Source organism: Silene latifolia, chromosome Y (genome assembly GCF_048544455.1).
Source record: "Silene latifolia isolate original U9 population chromosome Y, ASM4854445v1, whole genome shotgun sequence".
Lineage (NCBI taxonomy): Eukaryota > Viridiplantae > Streptophyta > Magnoliopsida > Caryophyllales > Caryophyllaceae > Silene > Silene latifolia.
The window spans coordinates 358,742,144-358,757,740 of record NC_133538.1 but is presented as its reverse complement, the minus strand read 5'-3'; the positions used below and the strand labels follow the sequence as shown (position 1 = coordinate 358,757,740).

Here is a 15,597-nt window from a genome sequence, read left to right as displayed (position 1 = left end):
TAGGGTTTGATTAGGGGGATCTGCCGTAGCAGTCCGCCGAATAAAACCCTAAACCCTTTCCCGTCCCGTTTTAAGTAACCCGGCCCCCCAAAAAAGGGTTCACTCGGCCCTCTAGGGTGTCTTTTTGTCTTGTAACCTTCAAATCAGAAGCAAGGGAAAGGGTTTAGGGTTTGATTAGGGACATATACGATGAGATCCGCCTAATCAAACCCTATTCCCTTCTCGTCCGTTTTAGGATACCCGGCCCCCAAAAATAGGGTTCACTCGGCCCCTCTTGGGTGTCTTTTTGTCTTGCCGCCTTCGAATGAGAAGCAAGGGAAAGGGTTTAGGGTTTGATTAAGGGGATCCGCGGTAGCGTTCCGCCCAATCAAACCCTAAACCCTTTCCCGTCCCGTTTTAGGATACCCGGTCCCCTAAAAAGGGTTCACTCGGCCCCTCTAGGGTGTCTTTTTGTCTTGCCGCCTTGAATGAGAAGCAAGGAAAGGGTTTAGGGTTTTATTAGGGGATCTGCGAGAGAGTCCGCCTAATCAAACCCTACACCCTTTCCGTTCCGTTTTAAGATACCGGCCCCCCAAAAAAGGGTTCATTCGGCCCCTCTAGGGTGTCTTATTTTGTTGCCGCCTTCAAATGAGAAGCAAGGGAAAGGGTTAAGGGTTTTATTAGGGGGATCTACATTAGCAGTCCGCCTAATCAAACCCTATACCCTTTCCCGTGCCATTTTAGGGTACCCGGCCCCCAAAAAAAGGGTTCACTCGGCCCCTCTAGGGTGTCTTTTTGTCTTGCCGCCTTCGAATGAGAAGCAAGGGAAAGGGTTTAGGGTTTGATTAGGGGATCCACGGAGCGGTCCGCCTAATCGGACCCTAAACCCTTTCCCGTCCCGTTTTTAGGATACCCGGCCCTCCAAAAAGGGTTCACTCGGCCCCTCTAGGGTGTCTTTTTGTCTTGCCGCCTTCAAATCGGAAGCAAGGGAAAGGGTTTAGGGTTTTATTAGGGGGATCTACAGAGTGATCCGCCTAATCAAACCCTATACCCTTTCCCGTCCCATTTTAGGGTACCTGGCCCCTAAAAAAAGGTTCACTCGGCCCTCTAGGGTGTCTTTTTGTCTTGCCGCCTTCAAATCAGAAGCAAGGGAAAGGGTTTAGGGTTTTATTAGGGGATCTGCATGAGCAGTCCGCCTAATCAAACCCTACACCCTTTCCCGTTCCGCTTTAAGATACCGGCCCCCAAAAAAGGGTTCATTCGGCCCCTATAGGGTGTCTTATTTTGTTGCCGCCTTCAAATGAGAAGCAAGGGAAAGGGTTAAGGGTTTTATTAGGTTGATCTACAGTAGTAGTCCACCAAATCAAAACCTATACCCTTTCCCGTTCCGTTTTAAGATACTCGACCCCTCAAAAAAGGGTTCATTCGGCCCCTCTAGGGTGTCTTTTTGTCTTACCGCCTTCGAATGAGAAGCAAGGGAAAGGGTTTAGGGTTTGATTAGGGGGATTGGCAGTAGCGGTCCGCCTAATCAAACCCTAAACCCTTTCCCGTCCCGTTTTAGGATACCCGGCCCTTTAAAAAAGGGTTCACTCGGCCCCTCTAGGGTGTCTTTTTGTCTTGCCGCCTTCGAATGAGAAGCAAGGGAAAGGGTTTAGGGTTTGATTAAGGGGATCCGCGGTAGCGTTCCGCCTAATCAAACCTTAAACCCTTTCCCGTCCCGTTTTAGGATACCCGGTCCCCTAAAAAAGGTTCACTCGGCCCCTCTATGGTGTCTTTTTGTCTTGCCGCCTTTATATGAGAAGCAAGGGAAAGGGTTTAGGGTTTGATTAGGGGGATCTGCAATAGCAGTCCGCCGAATAAAACCCTAAACCCTTTCCCGTCCCGTTTTAGGTTACCCGGCCCCCCAAAAAAGGGTTCACTCGGCCCTCTAGGGTGTCTTTTTGTCATGTAACCTTCAAATCAGAAGCAAGGGAAAGGGTTTAGGGTTTGATTAGGGACATATACAGTAGCAGTCCGCCTAATCAAACCCTATTCCCTTTCTCGTCCCGTTTTAGGATACCCGGCCCCCAAAAATAGGGTTCACTCGGCCCCTCTTGGGTGTCTTTTTGTCTTGCCGCCTTCGAATGAGAAGCAAGGGAAAGGATTTAGGGTTTGATTAAGGGGATCCGCGGTAGCGTTCCGCCCAATCAAACCCTAAACCCTTTCCCGTCCCGTTTTAGGATACCCGGTCCCCTAAAAAGGGTTCACTCGGCTCCTCTAGGGTGTCTTTTTGTCTTGCCGCCTTCAAATCAGAAGCAAGGGAAAGGGTTTAGGGTTTTATTAGGGGGATCTGCAGTAGCAGTCCGCCTAATCAAACCCTACACCCTTTCCCGTTCCGTTTTAAGATACCCGGCCCCCCAAAAAAGGGTTCATTCGGCCCCTCTAGGGTGTCTTATTTTGTTGCCGCCTTCAAATGAGAAGCAAGGGAAAGGGTTAAGGGTTTTATTAGGGGGATCTACATTAGCAGTCCGCCTAATCAAACCCTATACCCTTTCCCGTCCCATTTTAGGGTACCCGGCCCCCCAAAAAAGGGTTCATTCGGCCCCTCTAGGGTGTCTTATTTTGTTGCCGCCTTCAAATGAGAAGCAAGGGAAAGGGTTAAGGGTTTTATTAGGTTGATCTACAGTAGTAGTCCACCAAATCAAAACCTATACCCTTTCCCGTTCCGTTTTAAGATACTCGACCCCCCAAAAAAGGGTTCATTCGGCCCCTCTAGGGTGTCTTTTTGTCTTGCCGCCTTCAAATCAGAAGCAAGGGAAAGGGTTTACGGTTTTATTAGGGGGATCTGTAGTAGCAGTCCGCCTAATCAAACCCTACACCCTTTCCCGTTCCGTTTTAAGATACCCGGCCCCCCAAAAAAGGGTTCATTCGGCCCCTCTAGGGTGTCTTATTTTGTTGCCGCCTTCAAATGAGAAGCAAGGGAAAGGGTTAAGGGTTTTATTAGGGGGATCTACATTATTGATCCGCCTAATCAAACCCTATACCCTTTCCCGTCCCATTTTAGGGTACCCGGCCCCCCAAAAAAGGGTTCATTCGGCCCCTCTAGGGTGTCTTATTTTGTTGCCGCCTTCAAATGAGAAGCAAGGGAAAGGGTTAAGGGTTTTATTAGGTTGATCTACAGTAGTAGTCTACCAAATCAAAACCTATACCCTTTCCCGTTCCGTTTTAAGATACTCGACCCCCCAAAAAAGGGTTCATTCGGCCCCTCTAGGGTGTCTTTTTGTCTTGCCGCCTTCAAATCAGAAGCAAGGGAAAGGGTTTAGGGTTTTATTAGGGGGATCTGCAGTAGCAGTCCGCCTAATCAAACCCTACACCCTTTCCCGTTCCGTTTTAAGATACCCGGCCCCCCAAAAAAGGGTTCATTCCCTTCCTACGAGTGAGATTGTTTCTTTCTCCGTTTTGTGCAAGGACATACCTATCAGTTTTGCAGGGGCGATCCTTCCCGCCGATCTTATCCAATTCAAATTAAGGGAGTTTGATGCGATTTTGGGTATGGATTAGCTAGCTCGTTATGACGCTAGGTTTCAGTTTCGTCATCAGAAGATCGTGTTTAAGAATCCTACAGGTTTGAGGATTTCTTATCAGGGTGTTAGAGCTACACCTACGGTCAAGTGGGTTTCTGCTTTGAAGATGGTTAGCATGGGTAGAAAGGGTCATCAGATATATATTTGCAGTGTTCATGATGTTTCAGCATAGTTGAAGTTGGAGGATATCCCTGTGGTTAAGGAGTTTCAAGATGTCTTTCTTGATGATCTACCTGGTATTCCTCCTGAGCGAGATGTAGAGTTCTCGATTGATCTGTTGCCTGGTACTGGTCCCATTTTGAAAGCTTCTTATTGTATGACACCAATTGAGTTATAGGAACTTAAGAAGCAAGTTGGGGAGATAATCGAAAAGGGTTTTATTCAACCGAGTGCTTCGCCGTGGGGTGCTTCGATTTTGTTCGTCAAGAAGAAGGATGGAAGTATGCGGTTGTGCATCGACTACTGTGAGCTGAACAAGGTTACTATCAAGAATAAGTATCCTTTGTCGAGGATCGAGGATTTGTTTGATCAACTCCATGGCGCCAGTGTGTTTTCTAAGATCGATCTGAGGTCTGGTTACCATCAGATTCCAGTTAGGAAAGAGGATATTCCTAAGACTGCGTTTCGTTCGAGGTATGGCCACTATGAGTTTGTGGTGATGACGTTTAGGTTGACGAATGCACCTGAAGTTTTCATGGATCAGATGAACCGCACTTTCAGCGAGTATTTGGATAAGTGTGCCGTGGTGTTCATAGTCGACATACTAATTTACTCGAGAGATGAGGCTGAGCACGAGGGTCACCTTCGTGTTATTTTGGAGACTCTGCGTAAGTAGAAATAGTATGTGAAGTTCTCGAAGTGCGAGTTTTGATTTAAGGAAGGGACCTTCTTGGGTCATGGGATATCTGGTAATGGAGTTATGGTTGATCCGTCGAAGATTCGAGCTGTGGTCGATTGGGAGAGTCCGAAGAATGTGAACGAGTTTCGGAGTTTCCTTGGTCTTGCTGGTTACTATCATCGTTTTGTGCACTGACGTATAGAGGGCCTTTTGCGTCGTATTTGGACTGACGTATAACGAGGGTTTGTATTTGATATGCGTCAGTTGTGGAACTGCCACAAAAAGTTCAACATTTGCGTCAGTTGTGTTTTAAAAACCGACGCAAATAGGTAGTATTTGCGTCAGTTCCTACAGTACAATAAACGCAAAAAGTTGTTACAACTGACACAAATAGTTTATTTGCGTCAGTTCTACACATAACCGATGCATTTGCTTTATTTTTTTTGCGTCCGTTTTGTCAAAAACTGATGCAATTGATGTTTTGTTTTAGCGGCAATTAATTTAACTATTTGCGTCATTTCTTTCCATAACTGATGCATTTTCTCTACCTTATCGCGTCATTTGAAGTTATAACTGATGCATTAGACATTTCATTTTCGCTCCAATTTATTTCCCTCATCTGCGTCATTCATTTGATGAGTCATAATTATATACATATTTATGCCTCCCCTTAATTGCTTTTGATACGGTTTTCGTGCTAGATTATATCATTTGCATGCCTTTTATGTTAGAATGTCGATACTTCCGTTTTTTGATGTTTAATGCAGGAATGATGCATTTGAGGAGCAAAGGAATGAAATGGGCATCGCGGAGTAGGCATGGAGGAATACACGAAGTATGGCACGGGAATCCATAAGAATAAAGTAAGAGACGTTAAGAATAAAACACGAAGAAACGAGCTGAAGAGAGTGATGCCTCAATCAACTAGACCCAGGCTCGATCGAGGCGAGTTAATTAATCTAGTTTGTTTATATTTAAGTTTGTTTTAAAGGTAACAGTTTTATGGGGTTGATTGTTTGATTTCTAATAACTAATTGCGATGTAAATAAAGACAAATTCAATAATAATAAAGAGTCTAGGGATCGAGTAAACTAGGTAATCATCCGGGGGTCATATTTAATTCATTAACATAGCTAATTACGTTGTTTAAGGTTCTATGATCGGTCGATTCAATATTCCTTTAGGTATAATTTAACATGCTATCGCTATCATTAAATTATCTCTATTTAGTTATCGCAGCCTATATTGATTCTAACCCACTCGGTGAAAATCTCAATAAGCTATAATAGTCAATTAACCCTGGCCGGTAATTAACTAACTAGATGAAGAACAATAAACTTTTTTTTTTTTGACAGCTGTGAAGAAAGAGTTTTACATCATAGTGGTACGACTCACTAAACCATACCTATAAACTACAACATAAAACACCATAGAGCTACTAATAATATAAACTAGAGCATGGTAACAATTGCATCGGTAAACAACGTCGTGTTGATGGCGTACGACGGAAGTCGAAACACGCTCTTCAAACTCAAACTCCACCCCAATCTCTAATGGATGAGCAACGTTGGCCAAAGGAAAAGACTCATCTTTGCTTGTCTTGATAGATGTAGCTTCAGAGAAATACCTACAACAAGACCCAAGAAAAGGTCTCGGAGATTCATCTCCTTGGCTGTGAAAATCTTCCTCAGAAAACCAACGATTCTCCACAAACTCAATTTTACTCGTCTTGATCAAAACAGCTTCAGAGAAATACCTACAACAAGACCCAAGAAAGTGTCTCGGAGATTCATCTCTTTGGCTGTGATACACCTTATCTGGAAACCAACGAGCCCCTTGACCCAACGAGAGAAAACAAAGTGCACTTACGCCCCAAGGACGTAGAAAGAAAAGACGGAAAGCAGACCACAAAAATCTGACTTCAGAGGAGAGTAAACTCCTACACTTTGTAACACAAACCCCGCTGACCAGAACCCCATAGCCAAGAAAAGCGAGTAAATAGGTGGGAACAATAGGAGGAAACCACTTGAAATTCCCCCTAATCAAAACCATCTCTGCACACTGCAAAGAGATAGGCTCAACACAGACCCAATGCAAAGTACCACTCGTCCTACTTGACCCATGGAGAAGAGGACAGGACACCCCAACCCACCGGGAGTTTATTATTTGAATTAATAAAAAACATAATAAACCGGAAATACGCATTAATTAGAGATGGAGCCACCACATCCGACCCAATCGACGACACTGCCTAAAACCCCAAGTCCGCCAAACCCAGCACGACTCACCGAAAAGAAACACGACAGCCATGACCGCATCCCAACCTCAGGACGAGACGGACTCAACAAATCATCCACGGTCGACAAGAAAAAACAAAAAACCAGCACACACCAAAACCCGATAAAAGACCCCGAGACTCCAAATTCCAAACTGAACCCCCCGAGGACCATGGTCCTCCTGCAACAAACACCAACAAAGACGACAACAAAGCCCGACACAAGAAAACCAGGTAATGGGACCGAAACAGTAGGGGGAGGGGGCGAGGGGAAGGGGAGACCACCAAAACGACCCAAAACCACCACCATAACCAAAAAAACAAGGCACCAAGATGAGCTAGACTCATCGACTAGACCGTCTAACACAAGGGAACAGGAACATACCAGGGGTGGGGAAGGGGGCGAGGGAGAGGGGAACACCCCCGAGAAGCAGGCGAGACTTTCGATGACAGGACAGGGGAATCAGAGGAACGGAACGACCTCAGAGCATGACGCCAACCTTCAACGCAGCCAGCCGGACAACGAGATGGAATCAAGCACCGTCAAGCCAAAAGGAGGTGAGAACAAGCCATAGATACCAGAAACAGATCGAAGGCGTGAGCGTTCACCGGAGATAGGGCAAGGGAAGGCCCCATCTCCAGCGAAAGGGAAGGGGGAAATGGAGGGGAAGTGTGTGATTGGGAGTTGCGGCGGAGCAGTGAAGAACAATAAACTGAACAACAACGAATAAGCAATTTAACTATCAATTCATTAATTAATCCCCTTCTAACAACCTAGATCCCCATTCACCCTAAATTAATAAATTAGCTACTCATGAATCGAAATAAACAAATACAAAATAATAATTGAATGTATAATTAAAATAAAGAGAAGGGCGAAAAGAGAAAACTTAGTATCGAATTAAAGGGAATGGAAGAACATGAGTACGCCTAATGAAAGTTGAGGGCCGTCGAGGACCAAAAGCAACGTACCCCAAACTAAAACTTAAAAAACTAGTAAATAAATCAATGTACGTATATATTCTCCCTTCCTTACGTGAGCTGTCCAAGTTAATATTTTCCATCAAAAGCCCAGTAGCTTATACAGCATAAGCCCAATTGTTTGTTTGTAGAGTGAACTCTTGTATGATTTTGGATGATTTGAACTTGCTTATATGTCTTCCCGTCCTTCCGTTCCTTGGCCAGTTAACTCGTCGACACTTATATTAGTATAAATGTCTCTTTCCTGTAAATAATTAACAAAATCGTAGTAAATTGAAGAGGAAGGAAATATATACGAAATATACTAAAAGTGCGAAAATTATTATAAAAGTATTATAAAATTATGGGGAATAAGTATATAAAATATAGGTAAATTATGCACTTATCAAACTCCCTCATGCTAGTCCTTTACTCGTCCTCGAGTAAACTCAAGAGGCAAAACAAGACAATACAAAACAAGGTTTAACTAGCGACAAAATACAATGGAACCGAGCAATAATCCAACCAAGGTTTTCGAAAAGAAATTAAACACAAGTTCAAAATCATTTTAATTTCGAAATAGAGTTAAGATCACAAATTAGCAAGTAAGAACAATCACCCTAACAAATACATCAAAATATCAAGTAATGTGCACAAGTGACCATTCATTTTATCACAAACCGACGGACCCTCACTTTCGGGAATGTAAACGCGGAAGAATCACTCACTCTCATGTGTCCAAGTGATGAGGACACGGGTCACACATATAAACTAAGCCTAATCTTGCCGACTACTTCATGTCAAGAGGACTTTTACGGGTTGTAACGAGGCTAGGGTTAAAGGGAAGAAGTGGATAATTTTTGGGAATGTGGTGCTGAAGAGTAAGAGCTAGAGAAGAACATGTCAAATCTCGGCCTAAGAAATAAACGCAAAAACCTCCAAACAAATACTCCTCAAATGAAATGTAGCACAAACACCATTTTATTGTCAAACTACATCATATAGGACATACACCTTTATTAAATCAAACTCAAACCCACTTATTATGGAATGGTACCACAACTTCGAACTTCTACTTTTTCACTTCTTTTTTCTTTTTTTTTCATATATTCTTTTGTTTTTTTTTTTCTTATTTTCTTTGGTGTTTTTTTTTTTTCCCTCTTATTTGATATCCTTCTGTTTTTTATCCTTTTCAAACAACCCTTCTAATTCGTCAAATCTTCACCAAATCGCCCTCAATACTCCCCCATGCTTCACTTGTACCGTACCTCTACCTCTATTTAAACAGAGAAAAACAAACACTTCACTAGCCGTTGTAGGATAATGTGGGAAAATAGGTTAAAATATCGGGTAACAAAGAAACAAGGCTAAGGCTCAAAGGGGTTGCAAATAGAAAATATTCAGTTCGGGACGGCTTTTTGGCTAATGTAGCTTATAAACAAATGAATGCCTGTATCATTCATGCAATCCTAAAGGCAAGTACTAATCCTATAACCACTCATGAAAGAATCAGATTGGCATGGATGTCCCAATCTTGTTTGGCTTATATGATCTCATGGCTTTTTGGTCACACGGTCGTATATCACATGTCTTGTCATACCGTCTTACCACAAACAATGTCACAAGATAAGCACAAAACAATTATTCCGTTGGACTATCAAGGGTGAAAACGTCTAAGAGGCATCATGTGATCAAAATAAGAAATTCATTGTAAACAATTCATTTCAAAAATAGAGGCTCAATCGGATTATGCTCATTATCCAACAAGAATTCGCCAGAAGTCGCATATAATGGTGAACAAAATTTTTAAATTCCAGCATTTTCACCAAATATCAAGTTTCACAATCAACCGCAATAATTATCCCTCCCCCATGCTTGAATTATGCAATGTCCTCATTGTATGCAAAAAATTAAACGAATGAGAGGACAACAAAAGAAGGGAAGGAAACGAGCTCACCAAATGACATAATCGGACAGAAGTGAATGAGCAGCGATGAGAACCCTCGCGGATTCATCCTCGCAGAGTAAAGGGAGCTCAAAACCCAGCACGGTACCCCTGTGGGCTGCAGCAATACACCCTCTGATTGTCCATCACCCAGCTAAATAAACAGGAAACTTAAATTGGTGTATCCATCACTGCATAGAGAGAGCCTAATTCGTGTCCAACAAATAGCAGCACCTTAGAAACCTTGTGCCACACAGACACGATATGCCCAGATAATTCCAACGGACCTTGGAGATTCCACGACCACGAATATGACTAAATCAAATACTTGAAGTAGCAGCAATTGAGTCAAAAGAAAACACAACACTCCTCGAGGGGAAGCTCAAAGCTAACCCACAATCGCCAGAAATCAGTGTTCTTCAACATCAGCAAAAATTAAAACCACAAGAACTCGACATAGCAGGAGTCGAGTCTAACAAACCCGGAATTAAAACACAATGAACTCGTACTCTCAGGAAATAAGCCCTCCAGTATAAGCAGAAATCAAACTCTAACTCAATTAGCAAGGGCAGAGTAATTCGAGCCTCATTGCATACATTAAATTCGCTAAAAATTCATACCTCCATCAGCGGTAAAAGCGAAATCAAGCAATCGGATATATATCCTCCGATTAGCATCAAAATGGACCCAATTTAGAATAAGAAATTGACGCCCAAATCGTCATTAACTCATACCCTATTCCGATTTGATTCAAGCCCAGAAAACCGATTCAGTTGCAACAATGAAATCGATATGGGGTTAGGGTTTCGAAATTGGGGATTAGATGGTGGTTGGGTGAGGATGGTCACATCAGTGAGCGACGAGGGCCGTGGTGGCGAGATGGTAGCTGAGATGGTGGTCGGAGATGGCTAGGTGGCGAGAGATAGGAAGCAGAGCGGCGTCGAATCAATAGGTCCACGATGGGAGTTCACACTGAGCGCGAGAGAAAGGCGGCTAAACGACCGGCGTCATGAAGACACGATGGCTGGTGCAAACGGCGCAGTCTCTTGGTGGAGGATGGAACGAGGCTGAGGTGATGTGAGGTCTCGCGAAGAGCTAAATGAATTTGAGGGAGAAGGAAGGGTGATTGAGCTAAGTGGGTGAATGATGGTTATTTGAGATACACAAAAGTACAAAACCCCTCGTTTCCTTATTGAACTAGATTTTGTGCTCGTGCGTTGCACGGGTTACAAAAATTGGTTCATCTCTAGTTGCTAAGGAATTTTCTGGGCGAACACTCATTCCATGTTTTAATCCCCCTCTCAATCATGTGATACGGTTAAAAAAACTTCAATATAAATAAAAAATAATTGAGTTGTTTTTATTTTATTATCCGTTTTAAATAAAAATTTGTGCCAAACGACATACCTACATTCAGTAGTCATATTCTTTAACATAAAACTCTTATACTTTATCACAAAAACTCAGATTTTATACCGTACAACATATACAACTGTTTGTATAGTTCATAAATTGTCAAGCAACTAACTTGTGATATCAAATAGTGATTGAATACATAGCTATCAAGACCAATATGCGTGATTTTGTATCTTACATTAGTGTAAACATATTTTGAATTCTAGACACTCACTTACAATAACACCACATCGATTTCAATGTATGATTAAGATAGAGCTAAAGCTGCAATTTACCATCCACTTGTTTCGTTTCATGTTTTTGTTACATAGAAGAGTGTTATATTTTTTTTATATATATTAACGACAAGAAAAAATGATAGAAATCGCACTCGAGATAATATTTCTTGTTTTCATTACTCGTAAGTGCCGCAAAAGAGATGTCATTGTTATATTTTGTTCCAACTCTATAATATCCCTTCTTTTTCTCACCTATTAAATATTTAAATTGATCCATATATAAGTTTAAAAGTGAATCTCTCTTCATTGATAGTGTTGTCAGCAAGCGGAGAATTAACATGAATACGACCCCTATATGTATGTATATGCGGCCAATGCAGGATACTACACTTATTTTCAAAGCTAACATGAATATCATAATCATATTTTGCCTTATTAAACACCATTATATAAATCATACGTGCATGAATAAGGAAATAATCTATTTAAAGAAACTTAATAATCATCAAATAAATAATAAAATACCATATGAATTACTGAATTAGGGGGGACGGAGGTATGACGTTATGATATTTACACAAATTTTGGCTTTTATAATAGTGTCAGGAGTTATTATTGTGTTAGACTTCTAATGAAAATAGAGTTTCTAACTCCAAGGAGGTATGGAGTTAGAACCCCATACATGTTTAAAGTTGTTTGGTTCAATTCGGGAATGGGAATAATAATGTGTTGGGTGGAATGGAGTTGGAACCTTGAGAAGAAAGATGGGTATGGGATTCCAAGGGGTTGGAATGGAGTTAGAATACATCTGGTATCTAACTTCATTCCAAAATGCTCCAACCAAACATTGGAATGGCTTGAATCCATTCCAATCCATTCCAAAAGTTCCAACCAAACACCCCCTGAGTAGCAATTAGTAGATTATACAACCAGTTGTATGCAGTTGTACGGTGTAGAATCCGAGCTGTGTAATAAAGTTTTCGAGTTTTGTTTAAAAGAATCTGAGCTATGCGGCTGTAAAGTTTCTGAACTCACACACTTAAACATAAAAAAATAAACTCTTATAAAACTCAGAAAAATTACACACAAGCTCGGATTAATGTATATGGTTGTACAATGCTTATTATACAACTGGTTGTATAGTAGTATTTGTGGCTGAGTAGTAGCATTCTATCCTTTCTAGTGTGTATTAATTATGAATGTGTTACTTATCACTTATCCTCATCCTTTTTTATTATAATATGACAAGTATAACATAAATGTTAGTGTGCACATATTATTCATAGGATCAAAGTACAACTTATGGTGCAATGATATTCCAATATCCGCAAATCAATGGTAAATAACACAACCGAGGAGTTAAAGATTAAGCTCAAGTAAAACCAACAAATAAGTCACCGCAAAACAATATCGTCATAGTTGCTGGCTTGCTGCTAATATTATTATTCTCCATGACGAAGTTGAGTAACCTCTTAAGATGGTTCCATAAGAGTACCTGCCAAGACAATGAATGCTCATTAGTAAAAATCTAATGTAAATTGCATAGCAAAATTAAAAATTAGAAAAGCAAATAGAAATCAAATCATCATGAAAAAAACTAATAAAACATAAACAATACTATCGTTTAATTGTTTTATTCGTTTGAAAGAGGGGAGTTGATTGATCATGGCTTCTAATCACTATATCTGAATATATGATTTATAAGAATTAGGAATTCTAAGCAAAAGTCGCATGAGAATAATGAAGACATTAGAGGAAATTAAAAATGGTGTTGTTTACATATATGTTTTGTTTGGAAGAGGAAAGAATTTTATATACTGTGAACATAGTGTTCTAATTGCCATTGAAAAGTGAACAGAGTCTTGGTTAGTTCAGACTTTGACATTTTAATAGTTAATCATCGAAACAAATCTAAAAATTTATCTTAATCATTTATTATTCATTAATTTTTATCTATTGATAATATAGACTTACGTAACCAATTTTCTATCTTATCAACTTCAATTTTCTATCTTATCAACTTCAGACTTTAATATTTATTTTTTTTAAAATTTTTAATTTTCTAGTGTTTTAAAAAAGTTGGAGTCTCCCTAATGCCTGAAAAAAGCCTCTTTTATATATATACTAGATTTAATGCCCATGCGATGCACGAGCCTCTTGGTAGAGTTTTCATAATAAAGGAATAAGTACACAATAACTAAAACAAAATTTTCTAAACTTGCTTAAAGTTCTCATCAATGATGTAAGAAAGATTGTTGTAAGAGGAAGAGCAGTAAGGATCTTGTGTCCCACCCCATACACATTTTGACACATCAATATATTTTGTCTAATTAACTCTAACTAACTTTCTCTATATTCCACAAACAATAATGGAATAATTAACTTTACAATAGAAGGCTCTTAACCATTATTATATTATAAAGTTTGATACTCGCAACGACAATAGGTTATACTCGTATATTATTGTAGTTAATGATTAATTTTTAGTCCCGGTTTTTTTTGGCTGAAAAAAGAACTAAACTGTAATTAATGGAGATGAGCTGAATTGAAACAAAGTAAGAATTAATTTGTGAAAAAAGGAGTCAAACTGAAATAAGAGTTAATCTGTGAAGAAATGAGATGAGTCATGGCTGTCAGTCAAGAAACTTAGGATTAGACGATTAGTGATACCATGGCTTGGTTGGATTATTTTGTTAGGAAAATCTTTCATGTTTATATCATGTTTATATATTTTATACTCGTATGAATGTATGATACAACATACTATTATTTTTCACTCTTGTGCCTATAATAAAATAGTTAGATCTTTTATTATCGTATTGTCTTATTTATCAAGAAAATTTCAGGTTGATTTCGTCATTGTAAGAAATACGGAGTAGTTGCGTGATTATTATGATTTGTTAAACAACCCAAGAGGAATAAAAAAATCTAAACTTGTATGAGAAAATATTCCATTGTAGATGATTGACTTCTACTCGTAGTCAAATTCGAATTTAGTGTCCAATAAAGTTATATATATTTTTTAATGGGGTACATGGAGGTGGATCATGTCTTTTGTACGAAAAGTTGTTCTAAGATGCAATCGTATTTTAACCCCGACCTAATCGTAATCTGTATTGATCTGCTCGACACGTGTTCTATTCGACTTGAGCGAGACATACTCCTTCCATACTATTCATTTGTTTAAATTCGATTAATTTACTCCTCACAAAGGGATTAAATAATACGGAGTATACATTGACGAACAAATTATTGTTGATCTCTCAAGAGTGAAACACATAGCTTGATTGTGTTTAATACTCTAAGTCTCAAGTAAGAGTATTTCATTAATCATAAACATGTTATTTTCATCTTTGAAAAAAAAACATAAAATATGTAAGCATTAATTTCTACCAAAAAAAGTGAACATTATTGATGTATTAACTCGTTTATGAACTTCATTAGTTAATATCGTACACTCGAATCATTTGAATTAAACTACTACACCTGCTTCAATAACCAAATTGTCAAAATTTTGTAATTCGTCGTCCATTTCTTAGCAAGTTCTAATACCTATATTATGGTCGATGCACAACACGACAATTTAACATTTATGATACCAAATATTTTTCTAAAGCATAAAGGTACAATCTTTTGGTACATTATTATTGGAAATTTGAAGATGCTTTGGTTCTTAATTAAGTAGTTTAACTTATAGATGTATTAGATTAAGAATCAATTGTTTGATTAATGTACTCTCAATGTCCAAAAGTGATCCATGAAATAGGTTTAAAGATAGTGTTTATTGTCCAAGGAGATCGTATTATTTTGGTGTAGATGCTTAGCTTGTTTCCAAGTTTTATGACTGATAACATATTAATAACAGTAGGTTTTCTGAGAGACGGTCTCTTATTAAATTTATTGAGGTACAAAATATACTAAAATGATATGATAAAATGGTCTCTCAATAACTTAGTAAGAGACCGTCTCTCCAAAGTTTTTGTGTACTAATAAGGAAAAATTAATCCATTCACACAAGCTGTATTTATATACAAAGAAGAATAGCTTTGAATAAACTTCATATTTGTCGCCTAATTCTCTAACTCCCCTAAGCTCCATACCTTTAATATATTAAGGCAAATAAATGTCAAAATCCCAAAGAATATAACACTGTGTTTAGAATAGTGGGCATGATTATCATGCAATACGCATGAAAAAAAAAAAAAACTAAAACTAAAACCTACGTTAATCTTCATATAAGCACCCTACTAATACCATAGACAAAAATAATGCCTATAAAAACATCAAACTATAAAACAATAAATATAAACGTAACTTAATACGATCAAATAGGCTTACTCTACGTATATAATATACTCCCTCCTATTCATTCATTTTAGTCGGATTTTTGTCCCTCTTTCCTT

At 39.3% G+C, this 15,597-nt stretch overlaps 1 long non-coding RNA gene across 1 annotated transcript; it reads right to left on the bottom strand.

Annotated features, from left to right (window-relative positions):
* Window positions 1–7,386: 7,386 nt before the first annotated feature.
* On the bottom strand, window positions 7,387–10,700 carry LOC141627026 (uncharacterized). The gene is made up of 2 exons (XR_012536589.1): window positions 9,573–10,700; window positions 7,387–7,880 (listed from the first exon to the last, which is right to left on the bottom strand). It is a non-coding gene; the product is annotated as an uncharacterized LOC141627026 (long non-coding RNA).
* Between the last annotated feature and the right edge of the window lie 4,897 nt (window positions 10,701–15,597).